Genomic DNA, 16523 nt, shown 5'->3' on the forward strand with positions numbered 1-16523 from the left:
AAATTTTTTAAATTATAAAATAATAATAATATTAAAAAATAATATTTTATTCAATTTATCTAAAATCATCTCATTTCATCTTACTATCTAAACAAATAACATAATACTAGAACATCGCGGATGTCGTTAGGTCTTCCTCTGGGATTTTTTTTAATTGATTCAAAATTTCATTTATCTAACTGAATAACACACTTAACCTCCTAAAGATCATCATCGATCCACACAAACTCACTTTCTAGATATAAGCCTAGTTTCGCAACCACATGTGCAGCTTGATTTCCATCTCTTCTAACAAAGCATATATTCCACCCAGATTGAGCAGACATTAGGACTTATATGTCATCAATCAATTGACCCTTCCAAGAGAGATCTACATTGCACCCCTTAACCCCATCAACAATTAGCTTAACATCACCCTTGAAAAGCACATGATGCAGATTCATTTCTTGGCACAGTTGAATGCCCCTTATGAGAGCATAGCACTCTGCTGAGAATGCAGAACATACATGAGATCTTGGAGCAGACACCACAATCTCAACCTCCCCTCTGTAGTTTCTTACCACAATACCAATGCCCATTAAACTACCTTCAGCATCATAAGCAACATCAAATTTTAGTTTGCAGAAAGGCCCAGTTGGGGGATTTCATCCAGTGATAGATACCTGTCGAGGCAGCCCATCAACAATGGGGATGGAGCATTGATATATGTCATGGAATACCTCGATGCTAATTGATGTAGATCTAAGTAGAGTAGATGGGCCCTTAAACGAATTGTTAAAAAAAAAGCAGTTCCTTCTAGTTTACAATTTATGAAATATTGCAGCAACCTAATCTAAAGTTACCACCTCCACTCTGTTGTAAAGCTCTTCCCACAACAACTTAAGATCAAGATAGTTTGAGTTCCATTTCCTTAGAGGACTATCCTTATCTCCTTATAGATCCATAGATGCAGGACGATTCCAAAGAACATGGATGACAGACTCCTTAGCCCCCATACAAACTGGACACAAATCCTCATCAATTATATGATTTTTCCTTAGCATCTGCTTTGTAGGTAGTATTTCATTTAGTGTCTTCCATAGAAACTATTTGATTTTCCCTGAAACCTTTTGTGTTTCTAGCCCAGATCAACTTGCCACTGATATTCCTCATACTGAGAGGAATACTACATATAAGCTTTGCTCTGAGCTAAACACTGCTCCAACTAAATCAATCTTCCACCTACAAGTAGCCTCATCTATTAACTCAGCAACTGTGGAGTCTTCATTCAATTGATTTATGGGTGTTTGAACTTTGTAAGAAATAGACTGTGGAATCCATCTGCCATGCCAGACTTTTATGGTATGTCCATTCCTAACTCTCAAAACTGCACCTACCTTTACCGAGCTAATAGAGGACCAAATGTTTCTCCATACATGAGAAGGAGAGTAGCCTGGTTTAGACTCCAACACATCACAATTTTTAAAGTATTTGCTTATAAAAATCTATGACACCAAGAGTTTGGGTATTGAATTAATTTCCATACTTGTTTAGCCAATAACGCTTTATTAAAATTGTTCAAATTCCTGAAGCTAAGTCCACCTTTGTTCTTCGCTTCCCCTAGTCTTTCCCAACTCCTCCAATGAATGCTATTGGCCCCTCTCTTATGGCTCCACCAAAAACGAGAAAACATAGCCTCAATCTCTTTTAACAAACCGGATGGCAATCTAAAGACACTCATAGTGTATGCAGGAATTGCTCGCAACACACTTTTGATAAGAATTTCCTTCTCTGTAGAGGATAACATCTCAGATTTCCAACTACTCAATCTCCTCCAAACATTCTCTTTTAAGTTTCTAAAAGTGTTGTACTTTGATCTACTTATCATTGTAGGCAAACCTAAGTACCTATTATAGTTCCCACACAGCACTCCATTGGTGGAATAAAAAATCAACTCTTTTTCTTCCAGGTTTGTGTAAAGGCTAAAAATAATAGATGTCTTTTGCTTGTTCATTGTCTGACTAGAATCAGATTCATACAAGCATAATATATGCTCTACAGAACACCATTCTTCTTGTTTTGCTCTACAAAAGATGATACAATCGCCTGCAAATAACAAGTGGTTAATGGACATCCCACCCCTTGAGACAACAACACCACGAATGATTCCATTTCTCTCAGCTTGTTGGAAAAGGGAACCAAGTCCCTCAGCACAAAGAAGAAACAAATAAGGCGATAATGGATCACCTTGTCGTAGGCCTCTTGTAGGAACAATAGTTTGGCCTAGAGTGCCATTTACTTTAACAGAATAAGTCACTATTTTTACACAAAGCATAATTAGTTTGATCCATTTTTCACCAAAGCCCAACCTTAACAAAATGGTCTTTAAAAAATCTTACTCAATCATGTCATAAGCTTTAGACATGTCAACTTTAATAGTCATGCTGGCCATCTTGCCTTTATTTCTTGCCTGCATTGTGTGTAAAAGTTTATATGCCACCATAACATTGTCTGTGATAAGCCTCTCAGGAATCAATGCACTCTGGTTTTAAGGCTTCGTTTCACACTTGAAAGGGATACTATTTTTGAGAACCAATGAGTGAATACAAATGCTCATCTCATTCTTTAATTTTATTATTTTAATTATATTTATTATATGTTATATATTAAATATCTATTACAAATATTTAAAATTTTTAAAATTAGAATAATAAGATTTAAGATTAAGAATAAACAATTGTCAGAAAAGTGATATTGGACAACAATAAACTTCCTGCGTCCAAACTCTCTACTGGATTGATTTATCTTGATTTGGAAACAAAACAAATAAAGATTAGTAAAAGTGGAAAAATTAATTAAGACCCCATTTGGATATAGAAAGTTAGAAACACTCTCAATTCATCTCATCTTATCATTACAATTTTTTCAAATTTTCATATAAAATATAATAAACAATTCAACTTTTTCAAATCTCAAAACAATAATAATATTAAAAAATAATATTCTAATAATATTTTATTCAACTCATCTAAAATTATCTCATTTACTATCCAAACGTAAATTTCCAACTATTTATTTAAAAATAACCCAAAATAATAATTTTTACAAAAAATCTTCAAACTAAAAATGACAGACTGATTGTTATAAAAAAAAAGAATGAAAGACTGATAGACGCAATTATTTCTCAATTTTCTTCCAAATCTACAATAAAATGTTATTTAGTCTATATACAGTCCCCAAATGAGGACTGCTCATGCAAGCCGACCCATACAGTTATGTTCTAAAAAAATTAAAATTACAATAATATCCTTTTGAAAATGATTTTTTTTCTTATTTTACCCTCATTCATCAATGAAACTGCACATGCAGTCACTCACTTAGGATTGCAAATAGAATTTCTCTTTTTAATATATTTGAATTTTGTTTGAATTTCACATGTTTGAATTAAAAAGTAATATTATTTTCTTAAATTCTTTTACAAAAATTAGATATTGTTCTACCTATATGACTTCACTTTTCAAAATCTAGAAGTTCTAAAAAAATTGCTATATATAATTAAGTTGGTGTATTAACACACGACTTTTAATGAGACTCATTATATATAACTTTTAGTGGGATCCATTATAGTACACCAATATTTTATAATTAATGTAGCTGATGTGGAAAACTTAGCAGTTTGTTACGTGTATAAAAAAGAAGATTTATAAATAGGTTTTCTCAAGATAAATAATGACTTAAAACAGGATTCTTTATAACCCTATCATTCATGCAGTCGCAACGTGTGATTATATATACATACATATGTATTTATAATATATATATATATATATATATACACACACATTATATATATCTAGAGATATGCGAGAAATGGATGAAAAATGTTAATTATTTGGTCAAGGGTGACCCACTGACCAAAGAATATAATTTTCTAAATTTTTTTTTTTAAATTAATCATATATAGTTTCAAGTGGACGTACGAGATATTATAAAAAACAAAAAACAAAAAACAAAAGTGGACGTACGAGAATGGTGTTATATATGAATGTCGGCTATATATGTTTGAGTACTAGTGAAGCTAGCTAGCGCGCCCAATGCACTGCCCTTTGTGAATTGATGTGGATGGTTACTTAATTTGGACCTTTACATGAATTTGTGTATTTCATGCAATAATGATCAGTAGTACTGCATGAAGTACTACAGCTGGTCTCTCCAATGGATGGTTCGATTACATGGTTCTTGCAAAAAAAAAAATCGTGACAAAGCTATATATATGACAATTTTTCAGGGTGGGAGTCATTTTGCTATGATATATAGGTTTAATTAAATTGGTGTTGGGGTTGTGGTCCACAGAACGTACGAGGTATTATTTTCGTCCTAGGTTCTATTATTCTCTGTCATATGTATTAATACGTGGCAGTCATATGCCATATTTTTATAAGTGGTTGTTTATTGAGTATTACACACACACACACACACACTTATATATATATATATATATATATATATATATAAATCACTTGAAATATATTATATATATTAACAAATTTGGCTGAAAATAACAAAATCTAATATCACGAAGATTAGCACTACATGTTTCTACTTGTTAATTGACATGCAAAGTGTTATTTGCATGTTTTTCAACTTGTAAAGTTATTTTGAAGGATAGAAATCTTATATATAATTATTCATTTTAAATTTCATTATTCTCAATCGTGAAATTTATGTAACGTCATCTTAAATAGCTCTTTGTTAAGTGTTAAATATAAAAAAATTACTTAAATTATATATGATTAAATAAATATAACTGAAAATAACATAATATAATATTATATATCTACCGTTTATATCACTGATCTAATTCGTAAAACTTTCAAAAAGGAGAGGGTCATCATGAGGAGCTGCGACTTTTTTTTTAATAAAGGATTGGATCAATTTATAATTCATGACGATTATATGCATGTCATGTATATATATATATATATATATATATATATATATAATGCCAAAATAGTATAGTATGTGATAAAGTGAACTATTAAAGAACCCAGAAGCAGACTACATGAACATGTAAATATTAAAGAACCTTTTACAGACACATGAACATGTAAATATTAAAGAACCTTTTACAGACATTAAAACACCAAAGCATCCTTCTGCATTTCCATCCAACAAAAACTAAAATAAATATGCTTTATTCCTCGTGTTTTTTGGTGTCTTGAAGCAGTCTGCAACCCAACGAAATCCATTTGTTACCAACACACAAAAGATAGAATTAAGTGCGCTCTCTCTCTCTCTCTCTCTCTCTCTCTGTGTGCCAATACCATAAGAGGGAACTAGTCTTGCATGCTTTGGGACTCAATTTTCTTAACGAATGGCCCATGCCGATTGACAGAAATGACCCTTTAGGAGAAGATTATGATCAATGTCCAATCGAATCTCTCTCTCAATGCGTGCCCCATCCAAATATAGGAAAGCAAAGCGGAAACCCTACGGCAGCACTATCATGTATATTATTCTCACATTTATTCGTGAACGTCACGCAGATCTAGAGAACTGTCCTATATATATATATATATAATATATATATATATATATGTATGTATGTATGTAAAGCGTGCCAAACACTCTTAAATTCATGTACCTGATCTCTTCTTCCATGGATAAACATTACCTGCAGTATGTGCATCATGTTATGTGTCCGGCCAATATGTAAAGAATTATTTAATTTCCTTTTATATAGGATCGTAATATTTTATTCACAACTTTGTACCTTTTTAAAAAATAAACCTTAAGCTTTCCGATCATTAACTTTCAAAACCAAATACAAATTCAACAGCTGTAAGCGGCCTGTAATGAGATTTTTCTAAAATTGCTCGTGAGTCAATGTTAGATATAAGGATATAATTATAATTTGAAGGAGGAAAAGTACTTGTGTCAAATGAGATGCATTTTCTTTTAATTTTTTTTTCTAGTTATATAGCCTTATTTGTTTTCGCAGATGAGATGAGATGAGTTGAGATTAAAATTAAAAGTTAAATAAAATATTATTAGAATATATTTTTTAATATTATTTTTATTTTAATCCTATGTGAAAAAATTGAATTATTTATTTTATTTTGTATGATAATTTGAGAAAATTATAATGATTAAATGAGATGAGATGAGATAAGAAGAGTTGTGAAAACTAACAGGACTTTATGGATATATATATTTCATATATAACCACAATTATATATTAATTAGGTAGTCGATCGGCAGTTGCATGTACGTTTGATGCTCTAAATGGGATTATGGGAGCATTAAAATATGAACTTAATATCCATTTTTGTTACAAATATTTAAATGCTTTTGGGCTGCAGCTTATAATAATATTCATCTTAAAGAAAAGATAAATTAAGTTGTCATGAGTCACTTAATATTTTTGAAATGGTCCATATAAGATCATGATCATGATGGTGCTAATTCCCTTTCAGGACTGACGTTTCTTCCCATTTTAAAATTTAAATCACCATCAACATATACGTTATTTTCAAGGTAGGCAATATTGCTTATATTTCGGAATAAATAATAATAATAATAACAACAATAAATCAGATAATTATTTGTACAGTACTAGCTTCCATGTATGTGCGTGCCCTAATTTAATTTGTGGCTGAAAATTAAAGAAAACAAATTTAAGCAGAAATTTATCATGATTAATTGATCACTTATAAGCAAATTAAAAAAGAATCACGGAAAATTAAAAATTAAAAAGAAATCTATCACGTATGTATGCTAATTTCTAACGATTAATTTGGGATATAAAAAAAGAAACGAGTTATTCGTGGCTTCTTGTAATATTTATTAGGTGCATGCATGTCTGCGAGAAAGTTTGACGTCGATTTGTTCATATTTTCCTACTTCTCAAGAGATGAGTTAAATATAGATCATCTCGTACGTGATCAAATTAAGCCGGTTAATCGAGGAGGTTTGCTGTAAATTATCATGTTGTCTTTATATATAGTACTACTTCGTGACACCCAAAATAAATATATATGAAAAATGATAGAGCCAGTCAGAAATCAATTTATACCTATATGTGTTTTTTTTTTATTATTTGTGTTTGCTTATTTTTTTAGTCATTTATTTATTGATTTACAAAAAAAAAAAAAAAAAAATCAACACAGTCGTACAAATTATTGATGGATTTTCTCGGCGTGATCAATAGCACTGTCCTTAATATATATATGAAACTTTTGTATCTCGATTTTTCACGCGGCTGTGATCAATTTGAGATTCATGTGTTCAAAGATTCTCATGAGCAATATCACATGTTTTGAAATTGCACGCAGATCTTATAATTCTAAGTCAAGCATTAGGCAAGAATTAATATTACATTTATATATATAAACGCACACGAGTCATGTCACATGTGTGGTGTCATTTCGCCTCAGTACGTACCAAGTTGATTAATTAATGTGGGCTATTTAGGATTCTTAAATTCGTTTATGGTTTCAGTTTACTGCTAGTAGTAGTATTTAATTAATAAAGTATGACTATGATTCTATTATCACCAAAATTATATATAATATCTTAAGGTAGAGTCGCTGATTCCCGTGATGCATTGTCGCCAATAATGTCACGCACAAACTGATCAACTTGATCACTCACATTTCTCGATCATTTATAATGTTATTCACTATTATTAATATTCACTACTGTTTATAAACAGTTCATTAGTGTTAATAAACTATTCATTACTTTTTTAGAGCACTCTCATTGGATTAGCTAAAGTTAAAGTACATTTTTTATGAATGTAAGATGAATTTAACTTTTAGCTATTCCATTCACATAAGTCTCCACATTGGAATAGCCATTTTTTCATTATATGATAATGAAATAATAAAAGATAAATTTGACTTTGACTATTCATATGAAATCTCTACATTGGAATAGTCATTTATTCATGAGTAATTAATAATTTCAAAAATATTTTAATTTTTTTAATTATGAAAATATTTTATTTTATCATATTTTACTATTCATAATATTATATATTAATTAGTAATCATATTCTAATTAAATTATGGGTTAAAAAAATTATATTTTTCAATTGTCATTTAATGCTATAACCACAAACGTCTAATTAAACTTATCTAAAATTCTATATAAATGTCTTAATTTACAAACCAATCCAATATTTCCCATCCAACTATATATTTTTTTTACCAAATTTTCTTCTACCATATAGTTTTTTTACCAAACTTTCTTCTATCTAATAATCATATGTACTAAATTTTTCATCCAACCATCTTCTTTTACCAAACTTTCTTTTATCAAACAACCATATCTACTCTATTTTCCAAGCTGTATTTATTAGATGTATCAGTACTCTTTGATTAGGTTTGTAGAGCTTCTGCCCGATTTTTTTTTCCTTTAATTTTTTTTATTTTTAATTTTCAGGTTTGTAGAAAAGAAACAATGGTTTTTATTTTTGCTTTTTTTTTTTCTTTTCAGGTTTGTAGAGCTTCTTTTGGTTTTTTTTTTTTCCTTTCAGGTTTGTACAAATTCTTGATTTCGAGCAAAGTATAGAAGATCTCTCTATCTGTACAACTTCAAATATTAAATACAGCTTCATCCACAAAACACAAAATACATTCAGGTCTTAACTACATTCCCACAAAATACATTCAGGTCTTATCCACATTTTTACAAAATACATTCAGGTCTTATCCACAAAATATATTGGTAGGACTTTGTATTTCCAAAAAATATATCTATGTCAATCATCCACAAAAGGAGCACAAAAGAGTCATCTACTGTGTGGCTGCCCAGTAACATATTTTCAGCATATGTGACTAGGCAGCCACTAAAATCCGCACAATAAAGGTCTACCACCTTCTTCTGCATTTACACTAAAATCAGCACACACAAAAAGACACCAACAACATGAGTTACTTTCCTCCAAAAGGTGTGGAGGGAGATATGGTGTGGATGTAGATCTATTCTTCATTTCTTCATAAACTTCATTTTGAAGTGTTTGAAAGTAGTCAACATGCACTGACAATTGGTAGTCAACAAGGAAATATTCTATTTTCATAATCTATCAAACTAGTGGCTGCATGTGTAATCTATCAAACAGATTCTTCCATCCGTTTACACTAAAATCAACACAATGGATGGAAGAATCTGTTTTTTTTTTTTTTTTTTTTTTTTCCTAACCTAGAGGTAGCATGCTATGCAAAGCAATAGCAACCAAACAAGCAAGTTTACCATAAAAAAATGCCACAAACTTCAAATTTCAAGGTAGAGAAACTACCGTAGTTGTAGTTTATTCAAATGTAAACTTGAAATTTAAATTGTTGCTATTCTATTACAACAAGTTTTGTATAAATTTTGTGCAATCCTCACGGAAACAGAGTAGAGAAATATACACATCTAAAATTCTATAAAAGCCTTTTCTTTGTATACACAAACGGAAACAGAGTAGCGAATTTTTACACAAACAGATTTCTATAAATTTTTGATTTTTCTCGCAATACACAAACAGATGTGTAATCCTCACGGAAACAAATTTACATCCAATCCCTCAATCATAAACAGAGACAGAATTCAAGATACACAAACAGCTGAACCCATCCACAATCAAATATTAGGGTTTGGAGAAGAGGAATGCGATGGACGGCGAGGTGCGGAATAAAGTTAGGGATCATCAAGAGAATCGAATCTTATACATGGAAAGAGATTACCTTAGCTTCGGAGAAGCAGATCGGCGAGAGAAATAGGGGTTTTGGTCGTTTCCGTCTAGAGTAGAAGTGCGGTGGTGCTATGCCGTTGTTGCCGACGAGACGTGGTGCGGTGGTGGGTCTCTATGGTTGAAGATGAAATACTCGGGGTCTAGGCGAAGGGCGTCTGAGTTTTGCGAGGGAATGAAGAAAACCGTGGGAAAGGGAACTCAGGGCTATCATAGTGTGATGAACACTTCAGGAGAGAGAAAGAAATAATATAAAAGGGATTTGATGAATGAATAGTGTGTTTCAAATTTCAAAATTAATTTAGATGTTACTGTAGCTATATTACTATTCCAATGTGACCCATTTTATGACTTAATAGCTAAATTCTCTTTGGATTTAGCTTTTAGCTAATCCAATGAGAATGCTCTTAAGGGGCTTCACACATTCATACATATGTGTACAACACTCATAGAATGGTAAATGATAGAAAATTGATAAACGTCCATATATAAAACAACTAACTTAAATTAAATAGTATGTAAAAACTGTGAGTTCTCATTTTGATATAGTAGCAGCTTGCTCCAAAAGAGGCTGATCCTCGATTAATGCCTCCCAATCTAGTTTCCTTAGCATTTTGAACCTCTCATTCAATGCCACAAACCCAACTTTGGAAGCAACAACACCAGAGATTTTAGCTCTAGAGTAAAAGCACAATGTCACCCATATTTGGGCAGTGGAGTTATCTATTAGCAAAACTCGGAAAGGCATGAAGAGTGCACTAATTTCCCATGCAAGGAGGATGAAAAATAAACAAAACTAAGCAGTGGATTCGAGGTAAAATACTCCGTGGTCCCCCATCCTTCACTTGCCCATTTCGTCCGCTCCACACGACCAAACTGCCCCATGTCCATCACCTCAACTCAATAAAGCGTTGCGATTATATGAGTTTTGGTTGGACAAGCATGGGGCAAATTTTGGTTTTTGAATTTAAGCAGCAAAGTATGCAAACAGGCAACTCGGTGAAGGATAAAAGGCAGAGAAAAAGAAAAAGAAATAAAAGAAAGTCATGCATGGAAATAGTAGATGGGTAGTAACTGTATCATTACTCTTCTCATAATACAATCTAACTTATTACCACTAATATATGTGTGTGTGTGTATACACACACACTTATTTCTCTAGAGTTGAGTGTGTATTTCAAAAAATAGAATTTGTGACGAGAACGTAGACTCATTTTAATAGAAAATTATTGTTTTTATAGTAAATAATTGATCATAAATAAGTTCTTTTCTTTTAACGATGAGAATATAATCCTAAAAAACTCCGTTAATAGAGCCATGTCCTCGTATACAATCACAAGAACGTATAAAAAATAAGAAGCAAGGAAAATTTGACATTGCATGTCTGAGTAAAATCACCATTTGGTAAGATCATGACTTCTTGTTGGATTCTGGGACCTTCAATCAGCTACAGTTTGGAAATTAATTAAAGATCAGCTGTGACGATCAAATGCCTTAAATTGGGATGATAACGCTAGATGACGCCGTTAGTTGCTCAATTAATTCGATCAAACGATTGAGAAGTAATATTAATTAGTTGAGTAATAGATATAGTCATGGAGTGTGTAAGTACTAGACAATTCTTTTGAAAAAGAGTGAAGTCTACTTTTAAGAAATTAGTTTTTTTATCACGTGGATCTCGTATTTATTCATTTTTTTCAAATGATTGCAAGGCGCTAGCTTGCGTATTCCACAACTGCAAATATCATTTTTCTAATTAATGAGGATTGTGTTAATTATAAAGAGTAGTGCTATTTGAAGACATTTATATCACACACCATCTATACGGCATAATCTGATTTGTATTATTCAAAACTTTAAATTTACCTTTTAAATTAAATTATATCACATAAATTGTGTGTCATGTAAAGACTTTCAAATAGAATTATTCACTCATAAAATATCGAGAGCCTCCTTCTACGTACTACTTAATTTGAATCATGAGATCAGTGGCTATGGGCATGTTTGGAGTTGCGTTAGGAGTATTAAAATTTTTTTAGATAGTCTTAAAAATTATTGAATAAAAAAATTAAATTATTTAGGTGTTACATATTAAAATACTTTTTAATTTGAAAAAAGCTAAAATCTACGTTTGATGAAAAAATAATGTTTTCCTCAAACATATTTTTTCAAATAATGCGAAAGATAATTCGAATGTTAAAAGGACTGTCAATGGGTGAAAATATCCATACAATTTTAAGATAATTAAAACTTTTAAACTTTCAAGAATATGATTATAATTTTTAGAAAATCGAATAATCTTCATTTCATGATGAAAAAACACTTTTAATTTATTTCCAAATAAATGTAACATGTTTGAAAGTATTTTAAATATATAATTATCAAACAATAAATAACTTTTTTAAGTATAACTTATTACTTAGGGCTTAAATTATAAAATATAAATCCTAAAATTATAAATTATATTTCTCACCCGAAACATGCAGTATGACCTTTGTCTGATACAGCCATTACACGTACACACACTCTTGCTGTTCCTACGTGCAGTTGGATCCAATTATGCATTTACTCGGTAATGAATCTCATAATAATTTATGCATTTACTCAGTAATCAATATATTTACGCACAAATTTATAAATAGGAAAAAAAGGTTATTAATTTAAATCTCACGTTGTTAACGGCTACATTATACATATGTAGAAAATAAGTACAATTAGTAAAAAAATAATATTAAATATAGTTTTATAGTGTACAAGTCTTACATATTCTTTTTTAAAATGAAAATGATATGTCTACTGAGAAGTTCTAATGGTAATATCAATCGAATTGTAAGTTTTTTTATTTAATAATTAAAGACGTATTTTTTAATAATTTATAATTTCTTTTAAATGTTTAAAATAATTTTAAAAAATTTTAAAAGAACTAAAAATGTAAAGTGTAATTTACACTGTCAGTAGAAAATCTCAATGAACATAGCAGCATCCTTTTGAAAATAGTTAAATTTATTATTTAAAAATTAATTTTTTCAGATCATATCTTTGTTTCCAAAAAATAATAATAATAATTCGCATTAAAAACTACAAATATGATTACGTAATATCATTTATTTCCGTAAACATAATAAGAGAATCTGGGAATATATATATATATATATAGATAGATGTGATTGATTGGGAGTGGGTGGTGATTTCAAAATGTGAGGGGCCCAATTAGAAGAAATCTAAATAAGTTATTGCAAATTAAATTAAAATAAATTAAAGCTAAGAGCAAGATAAGAAGTCAATGTGACGGTTGGGAACCATGCGGCTTTACGTGTGATTCTGAATTTCTGATTAAAGCGAGCTAGCTAGCTAGCTAGCTAGGCTCTGTGTCTCTTTTTTTTCATTTAAACCAAAGGGAATACGAGGGATGACATGACTACTCTTGATCTAGTACTGCTACACTTATCCTACGTACGTACACTGGCTCTCTGATGCAACCTAAGCCTCGACTTGATGTCTTGTGATGCAATGTGTCATAAGAAGAAACAAAGAATGACATTATTCGAAAATCATTACATATTATAATTTAATATATAATATATTTTAAATTAATATTATCATATGAATAATATATAATATGGTTCGTGTGGAGCGCGATCAACATTGTTCCTAATCATCATGTTCAATCATAAGAAGTTGGGCATGCTGATTGAGAGACTTGGGGCTTTACTCTCCCAAAATTTTTAAAATTTGATGAAAATTAAATTTTAAAATATATTTTTATAAAATATACTACATAAAAATTCATATTTAGTCCTTCCAAAATTATTTTTTTAACTTGGCCTCTCTAACCAGATTTTCTGATCCCGTCCTTGCTGATTATTATGCCTCTTTTCTTTATTTTTTAAGATATTTCAAGACTTTTAAAGTCATTGATAGAAATTAAAAAGAAAGATTTGATAGGATTTAAATGACTTCATATATATCGGATCCATATATATATATATATATATATATATATATATATAATATCCTCTAGTTTGAACTGAAGAGTTCAATCAATATCTTGAAATGATTGATAATAGGATGGCTAATGAAGTGCTATCTTGTGAATTTCTCTCAATGCTAAGACCCCATTATTATTATTGCAAAAGTAATTTAAACAAATGCTTACAAACTCATTCTTAGACCAAGAAAAGCAAGCTAGCCAACTTCAAGTTCAAATTTACTATCTTCGTCATGTGAAGGAGATCAAGCCAGTCAAATCAGTCAGGCCCGCATTTATCTTGAATTAGTTTTCTTTTAATAAAAAGAAAAAAAAAATGCTATGCAGAAGTGACTTGTGTCATAGATTTTAGCCAACCTTATGATATAATGTCTGATTTGTTTTCAAAATTAAAATTTAAAACTTTAAAAACTTTTTATTTCATCATTATAATTTTTTTAAATTCTCACACAAAATAAAATGAACAATTTAATTCTTTTCAAATCTCAAAATAAAAATAATATTAAAAAATATATTCTAATAATATTTTATTCAACTTTTTAACTCTAATATTAATTTATTTCATCTCATCTTTAAAAAAAAAAACAAGGCCTAAATCTTTCTCAATTGTACCAACTGGTATGGATTTTGTCATCAGGATATCTAATGAGAGAAGAGTTTTTTTTTTCTTTTTTAAAATAAAAGAGCAATATCCCGTAATTTTAACTAATTAGAAGGTCAAAACTTATATATATTGTTATACAAATAGGTGTATTAATTATACTGTAAGGTTTCTTGCTCAAGATCAGGAGCGCGCGCATATATATATATATATATATATATATATATATACAAATATATTTTGATCTATGGATATATATACATTCCATATATTCAATCAACTTGGCTGCCACGCCCAAATGAAAGCTACTGATGTTAAGAAGATGACAAAAAAACCTAGCTAGGACGACACCAGCATCGATCTAATGCGACATTATCAATTAACATTTATATCTTTTTATTTAATTAAATCAATTAAAACTCAATCATTTATCAAAGTTAGCGTAAGGGACGTAAGGGAAGATCAAGATGGTGGTTATGTCGTACGGACTTTTCAATCTTTTTCTTTTTTTTTTAAAAACAAAAAACAAATTGATCTTGTAAAAGAAAACGCATCAAATGCCTTTATTCGCAATAATTTCTTCTTAATTAAACCCTAAATTCAAGACAAAAGCATGTCAATATCAAAGACCCCACAATTTGTTTATTTATTTTTTCGATTGATTGTAAGCATTGTTTTATACCCAATTAGTAAGTGATTTCTTAGGGAAGCCATGCCCCACCACCAACTATTAATCCCTTTAATCATTCATCACCCACAAGCTACAATCAAAGCTATACTAAGAAACGGAGACCGTGCACCGTTAGATAGAACAGCCCAAGGCTCCCCATAAATAGTAGATTGCCACTGAACTTTTCATTTTTAATATATGCTTACTTTATTGTTATTATTGCTAGTTATACGTTTAATAAAAAGCTATTTTTTTTTTTTTTAAATTCATTCAAGCATTAGCTAGGTAGGAGGAATCATGCCATTGCATGGAGTGTTGGTTTTTCAACAAACTTCATATGGTTGTCCTCACACTTTCAAACATCGAATAAATACTTTAGGGGATGGATTTGAATCATATATTAATGTTAAATATTATTGTTTTTAAGAGAAATGGACTATATATGGAGAAAAAGAAAATAATTTTGCTGGTTTTCAAGACCTTATCCTTTTTTGTTTGGTTTTCTAATAATGTCCCCAACATATTTGCTAAAATTCTTTGCTTTGGGTTCACGCGGTTCCAAACCAAGAGAAATTTGTATATTAATTATATATGAGTATTACAATTATCATAAGTTTTCTATATTACATTTTGTTTATATGACATAATTTGATTTGTAAAATAAATTTTAAAATTTGAATCTTATAAATCAAATATTACCATTTAAGTAATGTGGATAGTGTGCTCTAAATACCGACTTAAAAATAAAATAATAGATTATATATATATATGATAGTGTTGGTGGTGTGGTGTATGATCTTTCTTCGAAGCATTGATGTTATAAATGGGTATCTCATATTGTAGTACACACGTCCTTGTTTTGTTTATTACCCCCCACCCAACTCTCATATCTTGTATTCCAGGGTCAATTTCCTTTACGATGCTGACCCAAAATCCTTAAAAAGCTTAGGATGACTGATTGGATTAACCCCACGAAAGGGGAAAAAAAATGTATGATATTAATTAGTAATGACTAATCCGATAGACCCCACAAGAAAGTTTTGAACTTTTTACATAGAAAAAATACAAGCATATCTTATTTTAAACATTATCTTCAGGAAAAAGTCGCATAATTGATGACAAAATAATCGTCATGTGAATAATAAAAAGAACTGATATATATATATATATATATATATATATATATATATATTCATGCTCACAGACGAAAATCATGCACAAATGAATTAAACCATCAACTTTTTTTTCGTTTTTCGTTTTGTTTTTAGGGAATCTTATTTTTTTGATATTAACAAAGAGCAGTGATGTAGCCCGAAAGTCCACCGAACAGGCAAAAAGTATTTTTTTATTTTTTATTTTTTTATTTTATGTATTTTTTTATTTTATGTATTTTTTTAATTATCATAAATATTTATAAAAAAATAAAAAATTCACAACATCATTAAAAAATACTTACTTAATCACTAAATAAAAAAAAAAAAAGATTTCGGGACTCTTCGGGGCATTTAACATTTCTGATTAACAAATACCTTAATAGTACATATTTTAT

General features: G+C 29.9%; 1 long non-coding RNA gene across 1 annotated transcript in view; it reads left to right on the forward strand.

The window, feature by feature from the left end:
• Positions 1-6044: 6044 nt before the first annotated feature.
• LOC121239012 overlaps positions 6045-16523 on the forward strand; it is a 29532-nt gene continuing 19053 nt past the window's right edge. Inside the window, exons 1-2 of the long non-coding RNA XR_005935224.1 lie at positions 6045-6100; positions 8342-8343. This is a non-coding gene — a long non-coding RNA (uncharacterized LOC121239012). The remainder of the gene's footprint in view (positions 6101-8341; positions 8344-16523) is intronic.

This window comes from Juglans microcarpa x Juglans regia, chromosome 7D (assembly GCF_004785595.1).
Source record: "Juglans microcarpa x Juglans regia isolate MS1-56 chromosome 7D, Jm3101_v1.0, whole genome shotgun sequence".
Classification (NCBI taxonomy): domain Eukaryota; kingdom Viridiplantae; phylum Streptophyta; class Magnoliopsida; order Fagales; family Juglandaceae; genus Juglans; species Juglans microcarpa x Juglans regia.